Raw genomic sequence first — 21,872 nt, forward strand, 5'->3', positions numbered from 1 at the left:
CCGACAACAGCTAAAGCCTTTTCCAAATTTTCCTTATATATCTGCCTCAAACGTGCAGCCGCTTCAATTTGTGAAAGCTTCCAGATCTCATTGTATATGGCGTACAAGAATCTCTTAGAGCAGGGCTTTCTGGGACCTAGCAAGAAATCCTGCAAGTCCATTTCCTCCAAAAGGAGATTAAGATGCTCTTTAACGGCTGCTAAGGTGTTTGTCTGTAACCATTGCTGGCACAGTTTACCCACAGTGTATGTGGTAACTATACCCAAGTGTTGACCTGAGAGGAAGTGAGGGTCCGGCCGGCTAATCTTGAAGCCCCCTGAAGAATTAACAAAACGCGCCTGACACCCATTTGTGACTATATGCGACAATAACCACCTGCCCTGACTGGAAAGTGACCAATTATAGGTACCATCCCGAACCTTTGCATTTAGTTCCTCCTCTGTGACATTGAGGAAGTATTGCCAATTGCTGAATTTGGCTGGTGTAGGGATACTGGGCTCATTGAGTTCATTTATTTTTGCTAACTCAAGACAGGATGTCTGCTGAATTGTGTCATTTAAGAAGATAATTTGAACAGGAATAAGGCATGCTCTAAACAAAGCTTCCCTACCCTGAATTTGCCAATCTTGAGTTCCCCATTCACTTTTTACATCAATAGTTTTCTTCCAGTATTTGTATTCATCTACTGCAAGTCGGGACACAAAGGAATCGGAATAGATCAATTTAGTCTCAGTAAGCAAAATCTTCTGAACTTTAGAAAGTGGTAACTTGAAGTAGTATGATTCTGCATTTGTTATGTCATACCCAGAAAATATGCAAATTTATCTCAATAATGCTTGGGCTCCCCACGGGTGGAGTTGAACAGTGTTCCCACTGTGTGTAATTAAATACTGATCTATATCTTGTTGCTCGGTGCAGAAAGTAATGTCCCCAGATATTATTAGAGAACATTTCCCCATAATTATTTGTGTTAGTGTACACATCATCACTTTCAAATACAGTGTAATCGTGCAGCTCAGCAAGCATTGAGTCAACTGTTTGAACATTCCAGTCATCAGAAACAACACCAGGTGTGATCACATCAGTCATTGAAATTTTGAAGACATATGGAATTTGAATGACCTCGGTAGGCCAGTATATATCAAACAGAACGTTGTCCCAAACAATTCCATTTGGAATTGGTACAGCTGAAATGTTCACAAGGCACAAGTCTCTTTGGACCTTATATAAGGAAAGGAATTGAGATAGAACTTCATCCACTGGCCCCACAGAAGAGCAATCAGGCAGATAATGACCATTTATAAGGAGAAAGAAAACAGTCCCAAAACAATTCCATAACAGAAAGGCTAGCAGTGTCAGAGATATTCACAGATAAATCCATGGATAAACTAAATAGTTATTTTTAAATCATATGTACAGCTTACATGTCTTTGAAACAGTTTCAGTTGCAGGTGCGGATGAAGTTGAAGAAAAGTCATCAAGATCGATGAAATAAACAGAAGCAGTCTCAGCAAACACAGGAGCTGGTGCATTACTGGTGGATGGAACCATTTCATGTGGAGGTTCATAGTAGACAATGTCATCTGTTTGTGTTGATTTGGAATATAAGATAACCACATCTTCGATGGACAGTTGTTGTCAGTGAAGTAGTAACAGGAATCTGCAAAAGCTCATTTTCCAACCTCCCCATGCTTGAGGAGGCATTTGTAGCAGTGTTGTACATGATGATGTAGTCAAAAGAGTTGTTATTTCTTCTTTGAAGAGGTATGTCCTGTTGGGTAGTGAGAGGGAACCTGGAACTACCTAGGGACTTCTGGGTGTTCTGTGCAGGATCGGCCATATGGTGCAATTCGATGTTGACGATGGAGATAAATCTGTTGCCTTTGGAACCTGGCAGCGGTGGTAAGATGATAGTTCTAGTGCCTTGTATTCCCAGGACTAGGGCCGCTGCTCTGTCAGATGGGCTGAATTTCTTCTTCACAGCAATCTTCTCACAAACCAGATCCCAGCCTGTAGAAGTTATTGGCAACTCCCTTATTCCTAAAGTGGCTGCACTGGTGGATGAATTATCATCACGAAAATTGCTGAAGCGCCTGTAAGACAGTGAGATGTTCATTTATGTCAAAAGTGTGTCTGCTGCCACCAAACCAGGGCCATCTAGATCTGGGCCATACTTAGGTATCCCAAAGAGGAGCTTGTAAGGAGTGCGTCCTCACAAGGACCGTCTTGGCAGATTATTCAGTGCTCTCTGGACCCCTTATAGGTGATGAAGCTAACTGCGGCCTGAACCTAATACTCTAGCTGTTAAGGACTGCTTTAGATCTCGATTCCTCCTCTCCACAACCAAATTACCCTCAGGATGGTAGGGGGAGGAGTAATGGAGTTCAACAGCCATCATCCTTATGGTGTCCCTGAATGCCGTAGAGGCTAAGGCAGGACTCTGGTGTGAATGGAATGCTGCAAACGCATATGTGCCGATAAAGATCAGCAAGTCTTTTATAACAGTTTGATCGTCAGCCGACTGGTATGGCCATATCCACAGGAATCTAGAACAAGAATCTACAGTGACTAGGATGTATTTGTATGCACCATCAGGTTATAAGGGACCACAGTGGTCCAGGTACACACATTGTAGTACCCTGTTGGACACTAAGAGTGATGTCTGTGGTGGGTGTTTGATGTTTGAGCCCTTAATTTGCTGGCAAATGTCACAACAAAGGACATATTGCTTGGTCTGTTTCTATAGACCTGGCCACCTGAAGCGTTTCTGTAATATTGATATTGTGGCCGCAACACCAGCATGAGCAGATGTGACACACTCATGCGCTGCTTTGATGAGATCTAATCTCTGGTCTTGTTTGTGGATCAATCGATCTCCGACTCCAGGAATTGTTGCAAAGGCAACATTCTGTGCACTGATGTGGTATGAATATTTTGTAGGGTATGCTTTTGGGAGAGGCTTGCCTTTAGCTGAGGCTTTCACAGCAGCCAAAATGTCATTATCCAATCTCGTATGAGAATGAGTCACTGCAGCAACAGAAGCCATAGCTACTGTGGATTTGGCCGCTTCATTAGCCAAGGTATTTCCAATAACGTATACACCTACACGTTGGTAGCCTAATGTATGGGCTACATAAGCATCAGGTAGCTTATCCTTAAGATCTGCCACCCTCCCCCACAGAGTTCTGTGTTTTATGGTGTTCCCCTTTGAGTCTCTGAACCTCATCAACTGACAGTGATTAAAATAATCATTGTAAGACTGGACATAGTAGTACAAATCACACACTATCAATGTAAGGTGTCTTGGATCCGTATGTTCCAATGCTAGGATGAGGGCTTTGAGTTCAGGCAATTGTGCTGTGCAGTCCCCTAAGGTCTGCGAGTAGGTATTGTGAGGGTGGAATACACCATCCTTCATCACTCCGCTCACAGCTGTGCAAGAAGCTGAATATTGATCTTTTCTAACTACAGCTGGTTGTGCTGAACCATCAGTGTAAATGACAGTGTAGTATCTGTCAAGTGGCAGTATGTTAAGAGGTGCAGGGTACTCCTGTTCGTATTGGAGAAATTCTTGTGTTTGAAGTTTTGGGTCAAAGATGTAATCAACATCAGTGGCAGTCAGGGAGGTTGCCCATTGAATCCAATGTGGATGTAACGCTTTACCGTTAGGAACGCTTGCTTTGGTGACAGTCTTTAAGGCTGCCACCTGGCTAACAACAGTAATGCATTTCCCTTGGGCAAGTGGCCTCTCCTTTATGACAGCCATCTGTGCAGCTGTCAGGATTTTTTCTGTGGGTGCAAAGCTTTGTTCTGCATTAGAGTATAAATGTAATTTATATGCTAAGGGCACTGTGTCATCTTCGTTAAACGCAACATAGGTAAACCCAATGGCACCTGATGACCAAATTTGTTTTGTTATCACATGTTTATAAGTGTTTCACTTCTAGCACATCTTGCTGCAATCCTCTAAGGATGTGCATGTGTTCAGTTGCCCAGCGTCTGCCTGAGAAATCAGGGCGTATTAAATCATAGAGTGGCTTGGTGCATTGGGCATAGTCAGGAATGTAAGTTCTGCCAAAGTTGAAGAAACTGGGAAAAGACTGCAGTTTCTTGATAGTATTTGGTGGCTGGAGTTGAGCACATTTTTCGAGAAAGTACGGGCCAAAAGTTCTTACCCACATTTGATAGCTCATATCCCAGGAACAATACACTGAAAAAGCCTATTTTAGTTTTCTTGAAATAGAATTTGTAGCCAAGGGGTGTGAACCCTAGAGCGATCCGATCAGCCTTGGTAAGATGAATGTTGGGGTCTTCATCTGTTAGACAGATGTCATCCATATAGGACAACGCCTTGGGGTCAATATCATGCAATATTGATATTACACTGGCTGAGAATAGCCTTGGGCTTTTTCTATAGCCTTGGTGCGAATGACAGAAGTGTTTTTGTGAGCCGAATGAGAATGCACTCAGGACATAACTTCCATGTGATAAGTTCTGGCAGAAGAAACATTGGAAATATCCAAGGTTGTTTTGTATTTTTCACGCACTATGTTGTTAATGAGTGCTGTGCTGTGTGAATTTTGTATTGCGTATGTGTGTGTGTGTGATTGTTTAAGTGTCTGTAGTCCAAGATTATTCTACATGAATGGTCGGGTTTAGCAACTTTGAATAACGGGTTATTCATCGTAGAGTCACAGGCCTCAATTACACCCTGCTACTTGAGCTGAGTGAGGATATTCCTCACCGGAGCTTTGGCTTCGAGTTTAACAGGATATTGGGGCTGAGGTTGAGTGTAGATCTAATAGTTATTATATGGTAAGGAGAATCCTTATCCCAGCCTACATGGTTGTGGTATAGCGCAGGTGCCTGCGCTAAAGCCCAGTTAACAGGCTTTTCTTACCGCTTCTGGAACAAGAACAGGGAAAGATGGCAAAATGACATGTTCCACATGCGGGAGCTTACGGACGTGTTCAGGAGGCCAGTCTCCTTCTGCCAGTAGGATATCACAATTAAGTTCATCCCAAAAGAGTAAACTAGTGGTGCGCTCAATGTCTCCCTCAATTTGGATATTTAAATCATAAGCCCTGTCGGGTAGGAGAACGCGCCCATCTGCAGTCACAACTGCAATAAAGTTGCTAGTTGCTATTGCATCCAAATGATCTTTCAGACTCTGGCTACGTATCATGACTTCTGCCACGCTGTCCAGCAGGGTCAATGCCCATGTCTTGTTCTGCAGCAATGTTCTCAAGTTTGCTGACATGTTTAATCAAAATTGCTGCCACCTTTTTTTTTTTAAAGTGTGGCTTTTGTTGTGGGGACTTGTTTTCTTTCTTGTGTGAAGACCGCTGTGAGTCTTTCTTCTGTTTCATGTAGTCAGGACGTTGCTCTGACCAGCCCACTCTCACAATACGTCTAGCCTATGCATCCTGAAAGGAACGAGAGAGACGTGAATCAGTATATCTCAAGAGTGCCACATCTCAGGGGAGTCGTGGTTAAACGGAGTGTACCCTTTTCTCACATGAGCAATAAGTCTCAGTCACACACAGGCAATAACGGAGATGCAATAAAGTTTTAAATAGATTTTATTAGCAAGCCTGCAATCTACTATTAAATGCATGAGCTGTAAAAACGAGAGTCGTGAATAGAAAGACCCCCACCATCTTGCAATAACATAAAATTTAAAATATCCCTAAAATCCCAGCTTGGAGAACTAAGGGCCAGATGTAGGAAACAGTTTGCACGTCACAAACAGCGAATTTCACTGTTTGCGACGTGCAAACTGCACTTTTCAATGCAGAAAACCCGTTTTGCGATTCGGTAACCTGGTTACCGAATCGCAAAATGGGTTTGCGAGTCGCAATTAGGAAGGGGAGTCCCCTTCCTAATTGCGACTCGCAGTGCAATGCCAGATTGCTTTGTGACCGCGAACGCGGTCGCAAAGCAATCGCAGTTTGCACCCATTTGAATGGAACTGCAAACATTTTTTTAGGGCAGGCAGTGGTCCATCTGAAAAATGAAACAAAAACGTTTCATTTTTCGTTTTTGTAATGCATCTTGTTTTCCTTTAAGGAAAACGGGCTGCATTACAAAAAAAATAATAAGCTGCTTTATTAAAAAGCAGTCACAGACATGGTGGTCTGCTGTCCGAAGCAGGCCACCATCCCTGTGAATGCTGCCACTCGCAAGGGGGTTTGCAAATTATGACCCACCTCATTAATATTAATGAGGTGGGCCTTTGCAACCCCCTTGCAAGTCGCAGATGGTGTCAGGGACACCATCCTACATTCCGATTTGCGACCCGCAAATTGCGAGTAGCTCTGACTCGCAATTTGCAAGTCACAAATTGGAATCTACCTACATATGGCCCCTAATCTCGAAAAAGAGAGCTAGTTGTAATAAAACCTAATCTGCCAGGACCATGTCCATGAGAATTACCCCCCAATCCTTGTTAACTTCGAACGAGGTCTCTAGATCAGACTTTGTGGTGACACGAAGGCTGGGTCTGCAACAAGGCGCCTGTGTTGGATGTATTCATACAGATCTCATAGGACCCCTGACATAGGTGTGTTCCCAAACAATAGATAAGGAGACATGCTTGGGGCAGTAATTATATAAACAATGCCCTCCAAAAGTACATTATGTTCCTGTCACATGTAAGTGGGAAAGGGACATGATGTGAAAACGTACGTATCTCACTTAACTTTGATGCTGATAGTGACACCTGTACAAAGTGGCACTGACAAAGTAAAATCAAAACATTTCACTAACTATAAACAGAGCAGCCATTTTAAAAGAAATAATTAAAGAAATAGGCTAAGACGGAGCAAGCTAAGTAGGTTAAAAGTCAATAGGTGACGAGGGCACAGGCCTGCAAACCAGAAGGCTAAGCTAAACATTTGATTCCCATTAAAACTAAGTAGATCCACTACAATTGCTTCTTTTGCCTGCTTTACTAGAATTCTGTGATCACATGAATCCTCCAATAGAGAGGCCAACTAGACTACAAAGACGTAAATCTTCACCAAACCAGAGTCCTTCCTCTCATCTATAGGAAGTAAATGCTTTTTTATTTTGTGGAGATGTCCTCATATTCTTCGCCATCAAGAATGCACCATCAAAATCTACAGGAAATGCTTTGGGGGGCCCACTAGGTCGTTGGCCTCACGCCCTTGCCCTTGCCATGCATTGCTAATCACCTCCCATTTTATATCACTCGCTATATCACTCATGACATGTTCTATGACATCATTGATAGCATCACTGCAACATCTGAAATGGCATCATTGATGACAACACTATCCATTGAGGGGACACAAGTTATAGTTACTGTAAGGCCCGAGATGTAGTAACTTGTGACAACTATAACTTTTTTAGTGGTGAATTTTAGTGGTTTACAGTATATTTTAACTAAAATTTTCACCTAAGTATAACGTCCTTTTAACCTTTGTTTTCTTTTCAGTGAGTATATATTTATTACCTACGGGCGGTTGTCAGTAGGTAATTATAGTTAGGACATAGGGCCAGATGTATCATCACGGCCCTTTGCGATTCGGTAAATAGCGATTTTTAAGAAATCGCTATTACCGATTCGCAAAGGGCCATGTATCACATTTGCGAATCGGTGATAGCGATTTCTTAAAAATCGCAAATGCTGTTACCGAATCGCAAATTGCGATACTGGCCCCATTCGCAGCTATGGGCCTGTTGGCCCATAGCTGCAAATCTTTTGCATTTCCAAAATTGCGATTTCTGAACCAGAAATCGCAATTTTGGAAATGCAAATCCCCAGGGTGCTGGAGCCTATGGCCCCTGCTGCTGCACCCCAAAAATGTTTTGGGGGACATGTAAGGTGCACACATGCCAAAAGGGCATGTGTGCTTTACATGTTCAATTTAAAAATGCATTTTAAATGCATTTTTTAATTTTGCAGCAGGTTACCACCTGGTTGCAGTCCATGGTATTTTGCATGTGCAAAATGCCATTCTGCGAAAAATTGCAATTTGCGATTTTTTGCAGCATTGCCTTGCGATGAGGATTTTGCGAATCGCAAATTGCGATTCGCAAAACCCAGGTCGCAACGCAAGAAATCGCTATTTTAACGATTTCTGCTTTGTGGTCTGCGAATGCCTTTCATGCATTGCAGACCACTGTCGAATTTTGCGATTCGCACCATTTGCGAGTGCAAAACATTTTCATACATCTGGCCCATAGTTTGCATAGGAAGAGTGTTTTTTGGTTTGCCATTAACTTTGGCTCCCCTTGACGAATCTTCACAAACTTTTCTCAACTTATACTTATACTTCAGTCTGTGCGGCTGGTGTTTTGAACGTTTCGGGGTGATTCGTCATGCAGCGGCCAAGAAAAAGGGCAGTCCCAAAATGCTTTTTTCCCACAGAGATTTTGAACAAAACTACAGCCCGAACAGCTGTATGGAATTACACTACATTTGGCAGAAAGCTAGCTCATGGTCTGGAAAGCACCCTTTTTGTGATTTGGTGTAAATACAATCAGTAGTTTCTGCGATATTAGACTTCAAAAATATAGATATATAGGGACGCAGATCCTTTGCAGATCAGGATCTGCTGATCCGAACTCGGACCTGCAGATCCAGGGGGTGGGGGAAGCAAGGCCCTGACTGGCTGGCTGCAACCTGATCAAAAAGTTGTAGTGAGGGGTGGGAAAGGAAGAGTGCAAAAACACATAAGGGGTCAGGATACAGCTATACTGACCCCCATAGGACACAGAGGGGTCCCTTAGGGACCCCTTGTGGGGGAAAACAATTTGCCTTTTTTTTTTTTGTCTGATCAGTGGATCTGCTGATCTGGAGAAAAAACGGAAAAAAAAATACCCACTGCATCCAACTTCATACTGCGCATGGCCGAAAGCTGTGTGCAGCTTGGGTTTGTGTGTATGCAGGAGGGTTGGCTGCCGGGCCTAGCCATAGGCCAGGCCCCGTGGCCAACCCCTGCTGCACACAGCGGAAGACTGTGCGCGGTGCTTGTTACATTCATATGTGTGCCTGCTAAAAAACATAGAAATTCACTGAAAAAAACAAAGGTTACCGGGACATTATAGTTAGGGTCTGAATTTACTCACACAAAACCATAGAAATTCTGCAGTTATAGTTATGCGTAACTCAGGTAACTATAACTCTTGCCCTAAGGTAACTATAACTCGCGCCTTCGCCATGTACAGCTAATTATTCCACATATTACATCATTGACGACACCTTCTATGACATCATTTATATTATTACTGCAACATTTGCAATAAAACTATTGATGAGAAAACTATGCATGGCGGGGGCAAAAGTTATAGTTACCTTAGGGCGAGAGTTATAATTAGATGAGTTAACCAGAAAATGATGATGCTGAGCCTCTAAGCCATTGCCCACTTTGAGAGGCTTATTTATGAAAAGGGTGGCAGCCTGACCTTTTTTTTTTAATGGAACTGTGTATTCTCCTTGGATACATGGTAATGTGAAGGATAGACCTAAACTGAAAGCCCAGACACCAAATATTTCAACCTCCTAGGAATAAAAATTAATGCTTAGATTTGTTTTATTAATCAATTATATGTATATCCTTGCAGCCTCTTTGCAGTGCAGAGAACAGAGAAGGAAAATTGTACTTACTCTGAAGCATCTGTTTGTAGTGTGTATTGCTTCAGATTCACACACTTGTCATACTCCTTGTATCTAGTGCTGGGCTCAGATGTTTGCATATATGGAGTGTGAAAGAGAAACAAGGTGCATGAAGTGTAATGTGTAGTGGAAACAAATTATATGAGATCTGCAACAAAATACATGTCTTTGGGGAGTAGAGCGGATACAATGGTGACAAAGTATATAACCTTTTCCGTTCATAGCATGTGTAGCTGTATAAACATGCTTAGGATAGACTGACTAGCAGTATCCCCAGAAAACGGTGGCTAGCATGTGAATGATGCAGATGTCTGAAACAATGCCCTTAACACCATCCACCCCACTAGCCCCTATTGACAGACCAAGATGTCCACACAATAATGCTTAGTGAAAGTGTGTGGTGTGGAATTCACCAAGTGGCTGCCTTGCAGATATCCACTCGTGGAATGGTTCCTGGGAAGCCTATAGTTGCAGCCTTTATGCTTTGTGATAACATGTCTAAATGCATTTGATTATCCACCTGGCTATGTCTGCTTTGGAGATGGGATGATGTTTCTGAGGCTGTGCAGGGGTAACAAATAACTTTTCTGATTTATGAAACAGCGTGGTCCTGCCAATATAGTACATGAGTCTTTTTGATATCTAAAGTGTATAGTGCACTCTCTGCTATTGAATCTAGTTGCGGAAAGAAGACTGCAAACTCTATGGTTCCTTTAAGGTGGAAGGGTGACACCACGTTAGAGGAATTCAGGATTAGTTTAAGAACAACCCTGTCCCTATGGACCTGGATGAATGGCCCTTGTAGGGTGAGGGCTTGCAGCTCGCTAATGTGCCGAAGGGAAGTATGACCAGACATGGGTCCTGTGCTCACTGCACCACTGGATTCAAGCTAGCCTGGCTGATGAGGGGTGATACCCCAAAACCAGTCCCTGGATGCTTGTTTCCGGTCCAGGGAGGACCTGGTCTGGTACTTCAGGCTGGACTGGTCCCATGACTGATTTGCATATGGCTGGGTCCAAACTGGAGTGGTGTGGTGGGCAAAAGAATGATAGATTAAACCGAGATCTTTGTGACTGGAGGTGAATGTTTGCATTGTACGGCATTCCGTCCATCATCTGTTCTTTTTGCTTAAGGGTAGTAATGGGCACACAGAAGGTCACCATCCAGTATAAGAACTGAAAGGTGCGCAATTGCATAGGCTCAAAGGCTGGACCCTTGAATCTGGTGAGGACTACATTGAGATTCAATACAGGCGAAGGAGGTATCCTAGGAGGTTTGACCCTTTTGAAGCCCTCCATAAACACCTTGACTACAAGAATACTAAAGTGTGACCTGTGTTTGCTGTTCTGCATGTAGACAGTGAATGCAGCTAACTGCAGACAAATATAGGTGTAAGCGAGGCCTGGCTTTATACAAGGTAAAACATAGGCAATGTTCTCCTGGATGGTGGGTTTAAAGGGATCGAGGTTTTTAGAGATGCAGTATTGAACAAACCTCTTCTGTTTTTCCATGTGACTGGCCCAGGGTCTGGGCCTGTGGGCCTCTTTTGAGCTAGCCATACATTCTTGTGAAAGGTTAAGGTAACAGAATTCTAGGACCTCAGAAGCCAGATTGTAAGGTTGTGCTGTCCAGGGTCTGGAGGCCTCACCTGACCATGCCTCTTTATGAGAAGGCCTGGCCTGAGAAGAAGCCTCTCATGGTAGCTGAGTAACGTTTCCAATGGAGTGGAGTACCAATAACTGTCTGGCCCGGTTGGTGCTACTGGGATGAGTGTCCTTGATGTTTGCCTGTGCTTCTTGACCATGAAGGGAAGCAGCGGGAGAGGTGGAAAAGCATAGACAAATATGCTTGACCAGTTCATACATAATGCATTGCCCATGGACTGTGAAGGCATATATCTGGCAGCAAAGTTTGTGTATTTCGTACTGTCTGGGGTGGCAAACAGGTGTATCTGTGGAATGCACAGAATTACATCAGATGGTAGGCCAAATAGGTCAGATATGGACACAATCTCTTGACAAATGTGTGACTGCAGAGGGTGTCTATGCCTCTGTCACAGCCATGAGGGCTAATATCCCTTAGCTACGCCTTCATTGGATTCGACCTAGTAAGGTGTGAAAAAACCTTTCCTTTTGGATCAAAGAATATGCATGAGTAGTAATTAGGTAAAGATTTTTATTAACCCAGGTGAACGCCTTTGACCCGTTTGAACCTCATTATGGCTGTAGGAGTCATAAATACATATTACATATCCCTTTGTCATTTTTAACCTTAAAAAGAAATATGTTTGGGTTTACCTTGAGGTAATTTTAGTGACCCGGATACCTTCCTATTTCCAGTAGCTCTTTATAAAGAACTTCCTCGAAGAAGAGGGTGAGTTTGTCCTGGTGGTACTATCCTACCATGATGGGGAAAGGTTATTGATGATAAGCTTTGCCACAACAAGTGGATGAGGTTTCCTTCTCCAGAAACATCTGTTTCCATTGGTAATTCCTAAAAGTGGTTATTACTATAAGTTGTCGCACTCTTTGTGAAATATTATCCGTAGGGTGCCCCTAAGCCAAAAGTATACATGAAATACCATAACAATAGAGTTCCCTCACTGAATGTTGTGGCTGATAGCACAGAGGATCTGGTCCTGGGCTAATTGGGGAAGCTAAGGAGAGTGTTTGCAGATCTCCTTTTGAATGTAATGCATGGTGATCATGTTGTTCACCCTAATGAGGAGTACCTTTCCCCAAATGACCTGTGGGAAGGATTTGAGGGCTAGGTTCAAGCAGTCCAGATAATTGATGTGGTGCCCCTGCTGCTGAAATGCCTACTTTCCTTGGACCATGACCCTGTTGAGGCATCCACCCCATCCTGTGAGAGAGGCATCTGTTGTAATGGTCACCTGCAGTATTGGGTCTGCAAAAGACCTGCCTTGCAACAGGCTGTTGGCATTCCTCCATTGAAGAGAGGGGTGCACTTTTGCCTCTGTCAACACTAGATCCTTCCAAGTGACCCCCTGTATAAGACCATTGAGCTGTGAGACACTCCTGGAGGAGTTGCATGTGTACCCATCAAGCAAATCATGAAAGGTCTTGAAGAAAACACGTGGTACCTCTTGAGCAGACCTTTTAGGGACTTACCCTGTAGGTTATGTTCTCCCTCTCTTTCGCTTATCTCTTTTCCCCTTATGTGACAAACCAGATTGCATGTGTAGTCTGGCATGAGTAACTGTGGCCATTCAGGAGGCCATTATTCCAAAAAAGAGAATGACAATGGGAATGGTGCATTGATGATTGGGTAGAACTATAGGAAGCAGGTGCCAGAAGGCTAGGACTCTTTGCTGGTTGGTGGAAGCTTTGCATGTGACTGCATTCAGCACTGGCCCTAGAAAGGGCTGCATTTGTGGTGGTTGCAAGTGGGACTTGGCTGCATTTATGGTGAAACCCAAGCTGTGTCAGAGAACACTGCTGTTTGAGCTTGTGCGAGGCACTGCAGCTTCCTACCACTCTTGATCCACCAATCGTCGAGGCAGGATAAGACGTGAATCCTCCCTTCTTAGATATGCTGCTACCACCACTAAGCACCTGTTAACACCTTGGAGTTGTAGTGATGCTGAAAAAAAGTACTTTGAACTAACAGTGCTCTTCACTTACCATGAAGGTAATGTATCTGAAATGAACAGAGTGGATGGGAATGTGGAAATAGGAGTCCAGCACCATCATGAAGTCTTCCTGCTCAAGGAGTGGGATGATATTCTGCAGGTTTGTCATGCAGAAGTGTTCTGATAGGGTGTGGCTATTCATGGGTCTGAGGCTGAGGATGGGTCACAGGGAGCTAGCCTTTTTGGGAATTGGGAATTAGAGGGAGTAGACCTGGCTACTTTGGTTGTCTGTGGCACCACGTCTATGGCACCCCTTTACACTGGGGCCCGCACTTCCTACTGAGGAGGGGAGAACTGTTTCTGTCTGCAATATGTATGGTTCAATATGTTGGGTGGGATGATATGTAGTTTGAGGCAATAGCCATGTTGGACCACAGCTAGAAGTAATTTATGCGATGAGCTTTCCACCCAACACGCAAGGAAATTGCATAACCTCCCTCCAATGTGTGATGAGGGGTGAGGTAGGGCAATTCACTACTTGAAGGTTGTAGCTCCTTTGCTAGAGTCCCTACTGCCGCTACCACTGTTGTTGCCTTTGTAGAAACCTCTACTATACCCCCGGATTTGATAGGAGTAGGGTTGCTCGGGCGAGGTGGTGTTTGCTCCCATCCCCAGCTGGTGTTTTCAAAAGAAGCTCCTGTACATGAGTGGACTAAAAAGACCACATGGACTTTGCTGTCTCTGTATCTTTCTTGAACTTTTCAAGCATCTCATCAACCTTGGGCCTGAAAAGGTCCTCCCTGTCAAGTCGGAGGTTAAGGAGATCATGTTGTACCTTAAGTTTGAACCCAGAGATAAAGAGCTAGGAGTCCTGCATGAGAATGATGTTTGTGTTAAATCCCCTCAATACAGTGTCTGCAGTATTCAAAGCACAGCGGATGCTGGCATTGGAGATGACCTTGCCCTCAAACACTAGCTTCTCCCCTGGCTTCCTGTACTGCTCAGAGAGGTGCTTGAGAATGTTGTTCATCTCCTTATATTGTGCCCTGCCATACAGTGACAATGGTGCCAAAGAACTGGCTATTGGCCAATGTGTTGCCATTCCTACCACCACACTCTTGCCCGTAGCATCTATTTTCTTTCTCTCCTTATGTGGAGGAGAAACACTGCCTGTGACATGGGCAGACGGGTGCTTGCTGGCATTGTGTGATGAATCTACAAAGGTGGGAGGAAGTTGAGCAGCCAGGGCATATCCTCCCTATAAGAGCATGAACCCACAAAAAATGTTGAGGTTGTTTATGGAAAAGGTTTTTCAGGGCCCTACAGGAATCTTAAAGATTTTGAAGAAAACAAATCACCCACAACTTATTGTGGCACGTTCATCATTGGAGGCTCCCACATGGCGCTAGAAAAACACCACCTTGGTTGACTCGACTATTACTGGGCGTTCCTATATAAGTGCAAAGTGGATTATTGCAGGGATCCAGATATATAGTAAAAATATCTTGAGGTATACCCAAGGTGATATCCTTTATTAAACGGTACCTCAGATAAGATTAAAACCATGTGTAAAGGATACCGAAGGAGACTCAATGGCTCATTTATCCAATAACTAATGGCAGTATGGTTCGGCTGCAAAGAGAAACAAAAGCCCATGCAGGTATCCAACCTTCGTCGGGGTTCTTAAATTCCCTTCCTTGCTACACATTCGTATCATGAACCAATTATGACGCCCAATGCTCTCATACCTTAACTTTTGTTCTCCTCTTTAGTCAGGCACCCTAACCTGGGGGTGGGTTCAGAGTCACATTGGTCCCTGATCAGGGATGCGTTGGTGGCAGCCAGACGGGGAAACCATTGGTGTAGATGCAGGCACATCCCCTTGACGAATGTGTGACTACAGGGGAATGGACACTCGTTGCACATCCAACCTGATGGTAGGAAAACTAACATAGAGTTGGTACCCATGTGCAATGTACAGCTAAGGAGGAGTCACGTTTCAACTCGATAGATTTCTTCGAAGAAATACAACTTGCAAACATCCAAATCTAACACTAGATGGCAGGAGTGTGCCTAACATTTGTATTTTCAGCCACTCATGCTACAAAAAGGATGTTTTTGAACAGATATTAGATTCTTGGGGGATTTCTACATTTTGAAGCATTGTATATAAAGACAGGACCTAGCTAGAAAACGGGGGGTGGGGGGGGGGGAGGGGGGCTAGGCCAGGCTACATTTTTCTGTGCTTCCCACAAACTGAAGTCTTTGTACTTACTTGCTTTTGGTTTGTTTCTACATTATCGAAAAAGGGGCTGAGGCAGTATGGGGACTGTTCTCTAATAGTGGGGAAGTTTTCTCTTTAGGCCCAGAAAGGAACAAGCTTGCGGAGTTAGAGCTATTAGGGTTGTAAACTTCTAACCGGACTTTCCTTGCCACATTAAATAGAAGAAGAAAAAAAAGAGCACAATCGCGCTGTCTAAATAGAGAAAAAGTAGACAAGAAAGCATACGGGAAACATGGAGCCTCATATGTTTCCTGTAGTTGGTTGGTGCGCTCCAGGAGGGCTAAACACCAGAAAAGGCATGACGTATGCATGCCTTTTACAAATGTTAGGAGTGGCAGACCTTGATGCAGAGATCTGGCCCGGGACCAGGGTTCAATTCCCACCTCAGTGGGTCTTGGGCTCCATTCCCTTGGACCAGATCATTCTCGCCTCGGTGCCTAATCTAATTAATGGGTCCCACTCTGTAACTCTGGGCAATAGCTTGCTTAATCTCCACAAAGGCCCTCACAGCGCTTGGATGCCTAGCTTCACCCAGGGACTGTCCAGGAGTGGGCGCCTCACAGGGAAAAGCCAGGAGGGGTTCTACAGCGTACAGTGCCTTGAGACCCTAACGGGTGAGTAGTGCGCTATACAAGTGCAAAGTTTACTGTTTTTACAAATGAGAGCAAGAGGGTTTTAATAGGCAAGCCCACGAACCAATGTAAGGGACTGAAGTGACATGGGCGTGCTTAGAAGCCCAAGGAGAGATTACATCAGGGGATGGAGCGCTTTGCGCTCGCCCCTAAATATAACTGACATAAAACGCAGAGGAGGGGCTTGGAAGTGGGGAGGGCGAGCCCTCACTAAACCTTGCTGGACTTTGCCAGCCTGCAATGAAATAGTCATTTTATGGGTGCAGACCCTGTACATGTGTGCTGCACTGCTCAGGGAACAGCGTTCCTCAGCTTCCCTTTTAATGCACCTGCGGCCTGGCCCATATTTGCAGCGGACCACCTTCAACTTGCTTGCTGCCAGTGCCATGGCGCTCTCCCTATAGCATGTGCCACCCGAATATTGCTTTCTCCTACAGCAGAGCTGCCCGTTTCAGGACCTGAGCACCTAAAATGCTATGGCAGTTGGCATCCTAGTATGTGCAGCTCTCCGCTTTACACCTGCATGCATCTCCAGTGACCAGGGCAGCTACAGGCAGCGAGTGCACTCTAGCCGAACAAGGAATCAGTGGCCCAGCCTTGAGGACTGCACAACTCCTGAGCCAGGGTCATCTGCTGTTCTTCCAGTAAGCCATGAACACCTAAAACTAGAGAGTGTCCCTTTCTCATGAGAGGTGGGTGAGCCAATAAAGTAACAGGGAGAAGCCTAACAAGCCCTTGCACGAGCAGGCAGCCATAAAAATATCCGCAGCGATGAACAAATATGGCAAAACCTCTTCAAGACTCAAAAACGTGCATTTCTTAAACATGTTGAAAGCGCAACCGTTTCAGATATCAGATAATTTTACTTCATTTAGATGCATTTATTAAACCTGATTTTTAAACTTCAATGTGAAAACATTCCTGTCCCACACCCAGAAGTCAATGCCATGAGTAAACACTAAGAGGCAAAGCAATTGTCATGAATGCCCTACATTCTCTTTATATGTGGAGCAACATTACAGCCTACTAAATCAAACATAGCAGGTTCTTCTACAGTGCACATCCTGAGCTCACGTTTGAATGTTGCAAGGAAATTCCTCCTTGGCATGGTTACCCCCTAACGTTTTGCCTTTGCTGATGCTAAGTTTTGATTGAAAGTGTGCTGGGGCCCTGCTAACCAGGCCCCAGCACCAGTGTTCTTTCGCTAAACTGTACCTTTGCTTCTACAATTGGCACAGCCCTGGCACTCAGATAAGTCCCTTGTAAATGGTACCCCTGGTACCAAGGGCCCTGATGCCAGGGAAGGTCTCTAAGGGCTGCAGCATGTCTTATGCCACCCTGGGGACCCCTCACTCAGCACATGTACACTGCCTCACAGCTTGTGTGTGCTGGTGGGGAGAAAAAGACTCAGAGTGCCATGCCAACCTCACACTGCCTGTGGCATAGGTAAGTCACCCCTCTAGCAGGCCTTACAGCCCTAAGGCAGGGTGCACTATACCATAGGTGAGGGCATATGTGCATGAGCACTATGCCCCTACAGTGCCTAAGCAAAACCTTAGACATTGTAAGTGCAGGATAGCCATAAGAGTATATGGTCTGGGAGTTTGTCAAACACGAACTCCACAGTTCCATAATGGCTACACTGAAAACTGGAAAGTTTGGTATCAAACTTCTCAGCGCAATAAATGCACACTGATGCCAGTGTGCAATTTATTGTAATATACACCCAGAGGGCATCGTAGAGATGCCTTCTGAATACCAATCCGACTTCTAGTGTAGGCTGACCAGTTTCTGCCAGCCTGCCACACACCACACATGTTGCTGGCCACATGGGGAGAGTGCCTTTGTCACTCTGTGGCCAGGAACAAAGCCTATACTGGGTGGTGGTGCTTCTCACCTCCCCCTGCGGCAACTGTAACACCTGGCGGTGAGCCTCAAAGGCTCACCCCTTTTGTTACAGTGCCCCAGGGCATACTAGCTAGTGGAGATGCCCGCCCCTCCAGCCACTGCCCCCACTTTTGGCGGCAAAGCTGGAGGAGATAATGAGAAAAACAAGGAGGAGTCACTTACCAGTCAGGACAGCCCCTAAGGTGTCCTGAGCTGAGGTGACCCCTGCCTTTAGAAATCCTCCATCTTGAGTTTGGAGGATTCCCCCAATAGGATGGAGGAGGAGGCACAAAGTGGGTGTAGCCACCCTCAAGGACATTAGCCATTGGCTACTGCCCTCCAAGACATAAACACACCCCTAAATTCAGTATTTAGGGGCACCCCAGAACCTAGGAAACTAGATTCCTGCAACCTGAGGAAACAAGAAGGACTGCTGACCTACAAGCCTGCAGAGAAGACGGACGACGACAACTGCTTTGGCCCCAGCCCTACTGGCCTGTCTCCAACTTTGAAAACCTGCAACCAGAGACGCATCTGACAGTGACCAGTGACCTCTGAAGCCTCAGAGGACTGCCCTGGACTAAGGGACCAAGAAAGTCCCGCGAGGAGCAGCCCTGCTCAAAACCAGCTACTTCTTCGCAACAAAGAAGCAACTTCCAAAGACTGCACGTTTCCCGCCAGAAGCGTGAGACTTCACACTCTGCACCCGACGCCCCCGGCTCGAGATCCAGAAAACAAACACAACAGGGAGGACTCCCCGGCGACTACGAGCCTGTGAGTAGCCAGAGACGACCCCCCTGAACTTCCACAGTGACGCCTGCAGAGAGAATCCAGAGGCTCCCCCTGACCGCGATTGCCTGTATCCAGGGACCCGACGCCTGGAACCAGCACTGCACCCGCAGCCCCCAGGACCTGAAGGAACCGAATCTCAGCGCAGAAGTGACCCACAGGCGACCCTCTGCCCAGCCCAGGTGGTGGCTGTTCCAAGAAGCCCCCCCCCCCCTGTGCCTGCCTGTACCGCTAGAGTGACCCCCAGGTCCCCCATTGAAACCAATACAAAACCCGATGCCTGCTTTGCACACTGCACCCGGCCGCCCCTGTGCCGCTGAGGGTGTGTTTTGTGTGCCTACTTGTGTCCCCCCCCCAGTGCTCTACAGAAATCCCCCTGGTCTGCCCCCTGAGGACGCAGGTACTTACCTGCTGGCAGACTGGAACCGGAGCACCCCTGTTCTCCATAGGCGCCTGTGTGTTTTGGGCACCTCTTTGACCTCTGCACCGGACCGGCCCTGAGCTGTTGGTGTGGTAACTTTAAGGTTGTCTTGAACCCCCAACGGTGGGCTGCCTATGCTTCAGGACTGAGACTTGTAAGTTGTTTTACTTACCTCACAAACTAACCTTTACTTACCTTCCCCAGGAACTGTTGATTTTTGCACTGTGTCCACTTTGAAAATAGCTTATTGCCATTTTTACAAAGACTGTATAGGATCTTGCTTTTATTCAAAGTTCCTAAAGTATGTAAGTGAATTACCTTGCATTTAAAATGTTTACTGCAAATCTTGAACCTGTGGTTCTTAAAATAAACTAAGAAAATATATTTTTCTATATAAAAACCTATTGGCCTGGAGTAACTCTTTGAGTGTGTGTTGCTCATTTATTGCCTGTGTGTGTACAACAAATGCTTAACACTACCCTCTGATAAGCCTACTGCTCGACCACACTACCACAAAATAGAGCATTAGAATTATCTAATTTTGCCACTATCTTACCTCTAAGGGGAACCCTTGGACTCTGGGCACACTATTTCTTACTTTGAAATAGTATACACAGAGCCAACTTCCTACAAATGTACTCTGATATGCAGAAATAAAGAACAATTTGGCACATTGAAACAAAATCTTTCCATAGGAACAGACAACTTGGTGTGGTGAGGCAGCTGGGATTGATCCTAAATTCTGTAGCTTCGCATTGTGCAATTTAGCCACTAGACAGGAATTTCTTTATCTCTTCCTGTTTTACAGCAAAGGCTAATTCTCTTTCATTCTTGGCTTATGGCAGGACGGCTGGCCGAAGACACAATAAATGTTGTCTTGTTTTCAGCTCAAGGGTCCAAGAGGAACTCAAAATAATCACAGTAGAAATCGGGCTTGTACTTTCAGTGGTTCACCCACATCTATTTTCTCACCACTACAACCAGAAGTGGCAGGTAGTGTCACTGAATTGGTTGCTGAAGTCCATTCCCACTATGACTTAATCTGCTGTTTTTTAAACTGATGCCATCTTCAAAGCATTTAGAAGCCATTATGTGGTATGTGAAGGTATACAAGTATAACAAAATTCATTCTTTGATATTAGCTGGATCCAGTGATTAATTTGTAAAAAGATAAGTGCCAGGGCCCAACATTTTGCTAAAAAGTCCACAGCTTGCACTATTAAAGTTTGGGGTGCTGAATACCAAGCTGTGTAATCTTGATTCTACCTCATGTCTCTTTATTCTACCACCAGACACTTGCTACATTTCTGTCTCAGTCCTCGGTTCTTTTGATCGCTTCTTTGTCCCTTTGTCACTTTTTTTCATCTTTCTCCTCAACCTTCTTTTCCCCTTTTGTGTTTCTCTCTCTCTGGATCCAAATCTTTGAGGAAAAACAAGTGCTGGTCCCACAAATGATGTCAGTGGCCCCCACCTGCAGCCACTGGCTCAAACTAAGCAGTGACTGAATCATGCCTGTGCACTAGGTGAGGGAGAAGTTGCATAAATATGGGGAGCTTGCCTGTTGTAATCTTGGTATTGAATCTCCAAGTGGGGCTTAAACCACATTTACTTTCTGCTAACTGTAGGTTTTTAAAACCAGGACAGGCAGTAGATGTTAGCATACAAATACAAAGATGAGTCACTGACATAGCACTACTGTAACACAAATCTCCACAGACAATGCTATTGCTTTTGTGGTGATCAAACAGTAGAAATGAAATGGAAATGCTGTGGTCCGATTTAAAATTGCTCATTTCAGCACAGACATATGGGATTGTAAATGAACCTGGGCTACAGGGATCTGCTTTGCCTGTAAACATATCATATTTGGGCTGGCTTGCTGTGGGCTCACAATTAGCCATTTTCACTAGCAATCAAACACTCTGTAAACATAGCATGAAACAAAAAAAAGTTCCAGTAGGGTTATTTAAAATGGCAAAAACACAAATGTTTGACATGCTCAGCTTTTGCCGCCCTGGCCCCCCCACCCCCCCACACCTTTTGCAGAAATGGTAGCAAAAGGCAGCAGCTCAGCTCATAGCACAACTGCCAGGTTTACTGGGTCAGTGTCTGACTACGTGCTCCACACCAGTTTTTTTTTCTTTTCATTCTGGGACTTCTAGCCCTCGTTTTATAATGAGATAAGCAAGACTGGAAGTACCAGCATGAAAAGGAAAAGCCTACATTGCAGCAATAGTCACACATAGAAATGGGAAACTTGGTAGTGATAGAGGGATACCTGTCTTCGTACCATCCTGAACAAGAGATCGGTCCAACCGATGTGTGAAACACATCATACTTGTGCTCATCCAACTTCACAAAACCACTACAAATGTTTCATTTAGTGAAAAGTGTTGTCCACTCGGACAGATATAGTAAAAAAGGGACTATTCCAGCAAGTCTGCAACATCAGTTCACCATCAGTTCAATCGTATCTGCCTTTGCCATTGCGTACCATGAGGTCTTCCCTAAACAGTCCTCTGATCCTTCACAAGGCTCAGCAATTTGTTTTTGATTAGTTGTCTTATATAGCTCTAACATGTTCCCTTGCAGTTACTTCAGAGTGCCTGGAGATACAATAAGCA

General features: G+C 44.8%; 1 protein-coding gene across 1 annotated transcript in view; it reads right to left on the reverse strand.

The window, feature by feature from the left end:
* Positions 1-21,872, reverse strand: part of LOC138299837 (chitotriosidase-1-like) — a 353,309-nt gene that overhangs the window by 180,439 nt on the left and 150,998 nt on the right. The gene's annotated exons all lie outside the window — the stretch shown is intronic.

The sequence above is a fragment of the Pleurodeles waltl genome, chromosome 6 (assembly GCF_031143425.1).
Source record: "Pleurodeles waltl isolate 20211129_DDA chromosome 6, aPleWal1.hap1.20221129, whole genome shotgun sequence".
In the NCBI taxonomy this organism is placed as follows: Eukaryota; Metazoa; Chordata; class Amphibia; order Caudata; family Salamandridae; genus Pleurodeles; species Pleurodeles waltl.